The sequence below is a fragment of the Arachis ipaensis genome, chromosome B07, assembly GCF_000816755.2.
Source record: "Arachis ipaensis cultivar K30076 chromosome B07, Araip1.1, whole genome shotgun sequence".
NCBI classification, from domain to species: Eukaryota; Viridiplantae; Streptophyta; class Magnoliopsida; order Fabales; family Fabaceae; genus Arachis; species Arachis ipaensis.
This window is the reverse complement of record NC_029791.2, coordinates 43,769,772-43,778,093: the sequence shown is the minus strand read 5'-3', so window position 1 is coordinate 43,778,093 and position 8,322 is coordinate 43,769,772. Positions and strand designations below refer to the sequence as shown.

The window sequence follows — 8,322 nt, the reverse complement described above, 5'->3', positions numbered from 1 at the left end:
GCCATTGCTTGGCATTTAGCGCCAGGCCCTTGTTTTCAAGTGGAGAAGCTTTTTATTTGGTGGCGCTAAACGCCACTGCTTGACGTTTTTGCCAGGCTCGTGTCTAGCAACTCCTCGAATGGCTTATTTTAGTTTTTATTTAATTTTTAAATTTAGAAAATATATTATTAGGTTTTAGAATTTTAATTTTGTATCAATTAGGATTAGATATAAAAGGAGAAAAAATTCAGCCCTTCGGGCTCCATGTCTTCTTTTTCTTCTTCCTGATTCTGCACTTTTACACTTTTTACTCTAGGTTTTTCTGTGAGCCATGAGCAGCTAAACCTCCTTTGTTAAAGTTAGGAGCTCCATTTATTTTAATATCATTCTACTCTTAATTAATGCACTAATTTATATTCAAGGATTGATTTTGTTCTTCATCCTAGGGATTAGAGTATATTGGAAGATAACTCTTTTTCTATTTGAATTCCTTTTAAGTATTGGAAAAGTTATATTACTGGAATTATAGCTTGAAATCAATTCCTCATCATTCTCTAATTATCTGGATTTAACGCGATACGTGACATATAATCGTCTTATTTTTGGGTTCTTAGGATTTGTGTGGCTTAAAAACTAGAACTTGGACTTAAACTTCTAATTTAAATTAAGTGACAAAGGAATTGGCGGTTAATTTGGTTAGAGGAGATTAGATCACTAAGGAATTAGGATTTAATCACTTAAGGTTTTCCATGAGTCACAACTAGAAAATGAATTAATACAGACAGATTTACAGACATATTTAGTCTTTATTACAAACGGATTTTTGGTTACCGACGAATTTTGTCCCTCTATAAAAGCCTCATCGAAAATTATTTACCGACAGATTTTTTTCCGTTGGAAAATTACCGACGGATTTTTACCTGTTACCGAAGAATTTTCTCTCGGTAAACTCTCCATCCATTTTCCTAAAACGTCGAACTTTCCGATGAATTTTTTGTCGGTAATTACAGACGAATTTTCCGACGAATTTTTCGTCTGTAATTATAGACAGATTTTTCAACGGATTTTCCATCGGTAATTGGCAACAGATTTTTCGACAGATTTTTCGTCTGTAATTTGGACCTTGAAAAATCATCTCACACTCTGAATACAGACAGAAAATCCGTCTGTAAATCCCTCAGTAAGGTAAAATAGAATTTTTTTTTAGATTTTTCCAATTACAAAAGAAACTTATTTTCATACAAAATAAATATAAATTTAATACAAATTTGTATCTAATTTGTATTCAAATATTTATAATATTTCAAAAAATAAACAAATTCATCGTATTATCAAACTAAAAGAAAAGTACTATAATTCAAAGTGTATTGATCATCAACTATAATTCCTAGTATATTATTATTCAACCATGCTAAAACTATCAGCTATAGTCTTCAGTGTCATCTTCATCCTCATCATCATCATAGTCCTCATCCGAAGAGATTGAGGGTGGCGGCAGTAGCAGTGGTAGTGGAACTGTAGTAGAACTACTTGACGCTCTAACCTTCTCATAATAGCTAACATAAGCCACATGCAAACTTGTGAATCATTCATCATTTTGGATCATTAAACTGAGAAAAGAAAGAACCTACACAACTGGAAATAACTTTAGCATATAAGCATGTTAAACAAATTAAATGTCAAACTAATCAAACAAACTAACAATAAAGGAAGCGGAGAAAGAGCAGTTAACTCACTTTTCCGATCTGCTGTTGTCACGGTATCTCTAGCAGCTGTAACAGGGCCAGTTATCTGAGAAATTTGGCATCCTCCTTCTAATTTCTGTGGCAGCACTTTACTTGTGGGTAGTATGTTGTTGATACCAGTGCTCGCACTAATATACCAAAATCAATCTCATTTTAACAATGTTCAGTAAGATCTTATCCATGCATCTTCAATTCAAACAAGTACAAAATCAGATGATTTCAGTGAGGAAAAAACCAATTCATTTTGTGTTATAAATGAAACTCTCAGAATCACTGATTTGATATCACAAATTTACAATATGAGAATGCAAAGAAAAGAGTGAGGTGAAGGAGCCGATGAAGCAGCGGAATGAGCAAAGAGAGAAGGATGCTGCGGGAAAGAAGAGAGTCCCGGGAAGAGGGTGGGTTGGGGGGAAGAATCCAAGCCTGGGAGAGTAGGAGTGCCTGTTTACTGATAAGAGTGATGATGCGTGTAAAATAAACATGGAGAAGTTAATAGGATTTCTTGACCTGAGCAGCTTCACCCTGATGATTCTGGTTTAGTTTCTAGTTTCACTGATGAGATGTTAGGTTTAGCATACATGGTGAAGCAATTCATAATTTGTTTGAAACTTCTAAATCGATTTCAACTTCAAGAGTTTCATAGTTTATGTTGTTGGCTTTGGCAACAAGTGCTCGTTAAAGATTAAAATGCTTCCAATAATATTTAAGAAAGAAAAAACAAGAAGCAAGTTTCATCTTCTCAATGAAAACCACAATTTCTTAATACCTTAAGCAAGACGCTGATCAGATGAAGTCGTGTGTTATTCAGAACCTTTCTTTTTTGTCATGTAAAATCCTTGTAATTTTTAAAGGATCCTCTTGATCACATGGAATTCTAGTTTTCTATTCTCTGCATATTCACCGTTAAGCTTGGATGATGATGTGGTTATTTTTGTCAAAACATCCATAATAATAATATGCCGGTCCTTCCCAATATCTAAATTTGTTTAGGACTAATTTTCTGTAGACTCTCTATTCTTCCTTTTACATTATGTAAATCCTTATCTCCTGAGGGAGCCATTTAGAAATATAACATCTCTATGAACTTCAGAGTTACACATTCATATCTATGATCAAACTGAAAGAAACAACTATTTTAACTAAGTTCGTTCATGGCAAGAAGCATGTGAGCTGAAGCTCACAGAGATATAATATATGTAGATATATTTCAAAACACAATTATCACATTTTACTGGTACCATTAGTGGTCATAGGAAGTAAATATTACTTCAGAATCACATGATGACTTGATAAGAATGTGAACTCAAGTCCTCTTTCCTACTATATGGAATCCTTTGGGAGATAACATATAACTAAGTACTTTTACAAGCAATCATTGAACTTAGGGACATACCCTACTTTTAATAGACTGAACTGTGGCAAATCCACCTAAACTTTATTTACAAAAAAAATAAAAGTATAGCATGTCCATGGTGGTTGCAAATAAATCAACACAGAGAACTCTGAATCTTTTATGATATATAGATCTGTTTTATTACATACATTATTGATGAATCTAATGTGTTTTATTAGTAAGATAGAGAAGAGATAGAGAGAAACCTTTCTCAAATAAATAAAGGACAGACAAAGTGAACATGCTTTATATGTTTAGTAAAAACCGTTAAACGATGAACCCTACTCACTAGAACCTAGTTGTATTTCGTTCTGTTAATAGAAAAAGAAAAGTCGCCCACCAGAGAAGCCCAAAATGTTTAATGAAATTCTAACCATATAGGTCATTAAATTCGTGTCAAACATAAGCAATTTCATCCAAATATTGTAAATCTAAATACAATTCCATTTAAGTTTTGCTTCCAATAATATTTAAGAAAGAAAAAACAAGAAGCAAGTTTCATCTTCTCAATGAAAACCACAATTTCTTAATACCTTAAGCAAGACGCTGATCAGATGAAGTCGTGTGTTATTCAGAACCTTTCTTTTTTGTCATGTAAAATCCTTGTAATTTTTAAAGGATCCTCTTGATCACATGGAATTCTAGTTTTCTATTCTCTGCATATTCACCGTTAAGCTTGGATGATGATGTGGTTATTTTTGTCAAAACATCCATAATAATAATATGCCGGTCCTTCCCAATATCTAAATTTGTTTAGGACTAATTTTCTGTAGACTCTCTATTCTTCCTTTTACATTATGTAAATCCTTATCTCCTGAGGGAGCCATTTAGAAATATAACATCTCTATGAACTTCAGAGTTACACATTCATATCTATGATCAAACTGAAAGAAACAACTATTTTAACTAAGTTCGTTCATGGCAAGAAGCATGTGAGCTGAAGCTCACAGAGATATAATATATGTAGATATATTTCAAAACACAATTATCACATTTTACTGGTACCATTAGTGGTCATAGGAAGTAAATATTACTTCAGAATCACATGATGACTTGATAAGAATGTGAACTCAAGTCCTCTTTCCTACTATATGGAATCCTTTGGGAGATAACATATAACTAAGTACTTTTACAAGCAATCATTGAACTTAGGGACATACCCTACTTTTAATAGACTGAACTGTGGCAAATCCACCTAAACTTTATTTACAAAAAAAATAAAAGTATAGCATGTCCATGGTGGTTGCAAATAAATCAACACAGAGAACTCTGAATCTTTTATGATATATAGATCTGTTTTATTACATACATTATTGATGAATCTAATGTGTTTTATTAGTAAGATAGAGAAGAGATAGAGAGAAACCTTTCTCAAATAAATAAAGGACAGACAAAGTGAACATGCTTTATATGTTTAGTAAAAACCGTTAAACGATGAACCCTACTCACTAGAACCTAGTTGTATTTCGTTCTGTTAATAGAAAAAGAAAAGTCGCCCACCAGAGAAGCCCAAAATGTTTAATGAAATTCTAACCATATAGGTCATTAAATTCGTGTCAAACATAAGCAATTTCATCCAAATATTGTAAATCTAAATACAATTCCATTTAAGTTTTAACTAAATTCTTAAAATAATCCGTGCCATTCAACTAAACATGACACATCCTATGTATTCCCACCCATAAAAACTGGATCTGATTCATCCTCAAAAGCCAAAGCCTATTGTATACCATACATTCCATTAAGCCATTTAAAGTTTCAGAAGATTGCAAAATTCCCTTCAACACAATTAAATTACCAATGTGACAATCTCTCCCTTTCCACTCCCGTTTCTGTATGCATTGTTCCCTACTTCCCTATAACACCAAAATTTTTTAATATATGGAGACATTCCAACAGGACACCTAATCAGTTGTCCATGGATCACTCTCAGCTATGACTTCAGAAGGTTCAAAAACTTCTGACTCTGACAGCATAGTCAATGTTTCTCCAGCATTAATTAATTGTTGATTATCAATTATCAACAAAAAAATAAAAAATAAAAAAGAGAAAATCAAATAACTTTCTCTTAGCAAATTTGCCAAACTTATCTGAAACTCATTCCTATCAAAACAATAATTTTAGTAAATTGATCAATAATATTCATGAGTCATGATGTGTGTGTGTTTTGGGGGCAGGAAGGTTATTTTTGTTTACCTTTTTGTTTTTAAGCTTCAATTAATGACCGTGGGGGACCTTGATGAGAGAAGGATCTTGAACTGTAGGTCTTATTTCACCAACCAGCAAAGCTGATAAATGCTCACCTCCTCCTACTTTTACCCTTTCAAATCATCTTCAATCTAAATCCAAAAATCATTTACTTCAGAAAAAAATAAATAAATAAATCTTATCCCAGTACTATTATAATTTTCTAAGTTCTTCCAAAAAAATTATTGCTTTGTTTAGTGTTTGACAAAAATTAAAGCTGTGAATTCATTCCTTTAACGGCAACTAATTGACCCTTCTATAATTCTGCAAGTGAGAAGTTGACGAGGAAGTCAATATTTAGCATCAAATAAATAATGACAAGAAACAGAAAATCAGCGATCTCAAGATAAAAGTGGAAGCCACGATGAAAGATACATGTACACAAATCAATTTAAATGTATAACTACCACTTTTTCAATACTCTAGTTCTTTCGTTGCACGTGTAACAAGAGAGGGAGAAACCTATATGTGGGTCTCTAATCAAATGGAGGATGGCTATAACTACTAACAATTATAGTGAACAAAATAAATGAAAGAGAAGAGATAAAGAGAGAGATAATCTAATCAAACTCTAGCTAGCTACCTACCTATATCCTCGTTCATTATTTGCAGCCATTTTTTACTACTCATCACCCTCTCACTTCTATTTCACTATATTTTACTTCCAATGTTGAAGCAAGACCATCAGTGAAACAAAATTCTTTGAAGCAAAACAGAACAAATATTTATGTTAGAAATAGAGAAATTCCTTTGAAGGAACCAACACTTTGATCCCAAATTAATTAAAGAGGAATGCAGAGAAATAAGGAATTAAAAGAGAAATTGCCCAAAGAATTGAAGAGAGTGAAAAGTGGAAAAAACAAATAAGGAACGAAATAAAAATAAAAAAGGGAAATAACAGATTGGGGTAGCCAAAATCAGGAGAAAGCGAAAATAGAGGGAATAAGAAAAAGAGAAAAAGGAATGAACCTCACCTGAAAGCTAATGGTTGCAAATGGTTGTGAGAGTAAGATTGATAATGTTGTTGCTAGGGTTTGTTGGTTTGTTTAGTGTGTAATGGTTTCGATTCCTTAAGCCATATCTGAGGTCAGTGATGAGATCGTGGACGGAGCGATGGAGAGAGCGGCGGCGGTGAAAGAAGCTCCTGCGATGGAGAGAGCGTGGACGGAGAGAGTAAGAAGCTCTTCACTTGTTTGGAGTGTGAATGGATCGAGAGGGTAGGATCTGAGTTAGGTTTAACTCAATATTTCCGATAAAAAATTTTAAATTACAGACAGATTTTTCGTCTGTAATAATTTAATAAAATACAGTGTTTTTGTCCATTTAATTATAGACGGATTTTTTGTCTGTAACTATTTCCCACGAAAAAAATTAATTTTTCTGACAGAATTTTTGAGGATTCTCTTTTCTGTCTGTAGTTTATGCTAATTCATTTTTTTTTGTTTTCTGACAAAAAAAGTCCCTCTGAAATTTCGTCTGAATTTTCGTGGGATAAAATCCGTCGGAAATATCTGTCTGTAATAACTAATTTTCTAGTAGTGAGTTGAATCTTTGCATGATTGAAATAGTTGATAAGAATTGTTAATCCAAAAATTTGAATATCTCTAACACCTTAATTATTTTTATCGTATTATTTTCTTAACCTATTTTAGTTTGCTCTTGCTTAATTCTCTATTTTTATGTTATTTGTTATTGAAATCCTTATTATTGATTGTCTGACTAGAATAATCAACTGACCATTGTTTGCTTAATCCGTTGATCCTCGTGGGATCGACACTCACTCACTTGAGTTTATTACTTAGTTTGACCCGGTACACTTGCCGGTAAGTTGTGGTATTTGAAAAATCCGTATCAAATAACTTTTAACAACTAAAGATGCTCATGCATCAGACAACGCCATCTTTCTCATCCCCAGCTTGCACCGAACTTGGGATCGCATTTCCAACCCAGCATTCCTGTCGTGTGCCACCTCCACCTTTGATTTGTCTTGTGCTTGATGAGCCTCCACCACTAGCTATCAATATAAGCAACACCACCATGAACAACTATGATCAACTACTTCATGGGCTGCTTCAGACAACCCAATTTAAATCTCATTAGGGCTAGCATTCGAAATGACATCATCTTTATCACCAGGGACCTTTTTGTCTTGCAAACTTTAGCCTCCTTCTAACAAGACATCGTAACGGATACCTGAACAATGTTACAACCACGTTCGCTTGTTTCGTTTGATTTGTGAGAGGCAAATAAACGGAAGGATGAAATTGTCTTCTGTTTGTAAAAGTCAGGGATCTTTTTGTATTTAAATTTTGTTAGGGATGTAGTCGTAAAAAATTTAAAAAGTCAGGAACCTATTTATCCTTTTTTCTTTTTATTATGCATCATCCAGATTGTGGTGGTTACAACTCCCACAAAGCAACATTTTTTTGAGAGATGAGTAATTTGCACCGTTTAAAAACCGTCATAAATTTGATCAAACCTCCGCACTTTATATGGGTATAAAACCATAATAATATTCAAAAGACTATTGCAAATTGCGAGAGAAAAAAAATCGCCACAACATTTTCCTCATCAAGTAATAGCAATTTTTTTAAAATCATCGCAATCTAATATCTAGATTCAAAACTGGGTTAGTTTTTTGAACCATTGTAACACATTTTGTAGGAATCAAAAACCATCGCAAATTAGAAAAAGTGAAACCTTGCAGAGTTAAACCAAGATTTTAAATATGGAAACAGGCAATATAATCTTTCATATAATATGATTTAGGCGCTGTCTAGTGATGGCAGGCAATGGTGGGTGCGATGTCCGCTAGTTTGGGAGCGACATGATGTGGATGAGAAATTGAGAATAAAAAATGTGAATAGAAAACCTCACCAAAAATAGTTAATAAAAAAGAAAATGCTAGATCTAATTCAAAATTTTGTATAGCAAAAATATAGTACTATAACTCTA

The 8,322-nt window shown here is 33.1% G+C and overlaps 1 long non-coding RNA gene across 5 annotated transcripts; it reads right to left on the bottom strand.

Moving 5' to 3' along the window:
- Positions 1,283 to 6,588, bottom strand: LOC107609886. Of its 5 annotated transcripts, none has more exons than XR_002351477.1 (4): positions 6,342 to 6,588; positions 5,317 to 5,459; positions 1,716 to 1,910; positions 1,283 to 1,614 (listed from the first exon to the last, which is right to left on the bottom strand). It is a non-coding gene; the product is annotated as an uncharacterized LOC107609886 (long non-coding RNA). The 5 variants fall into 5 exon arrangements; XR_002351478.1 differs by lacking the exon at positions 6,342 to 6,588 and adding an exon at positions 5,955 to 6,322; XR_002351479.1 differs by lacking the exon at positions 6,342 to 6,588 and adding an exon at positions 5,775 to 5,921.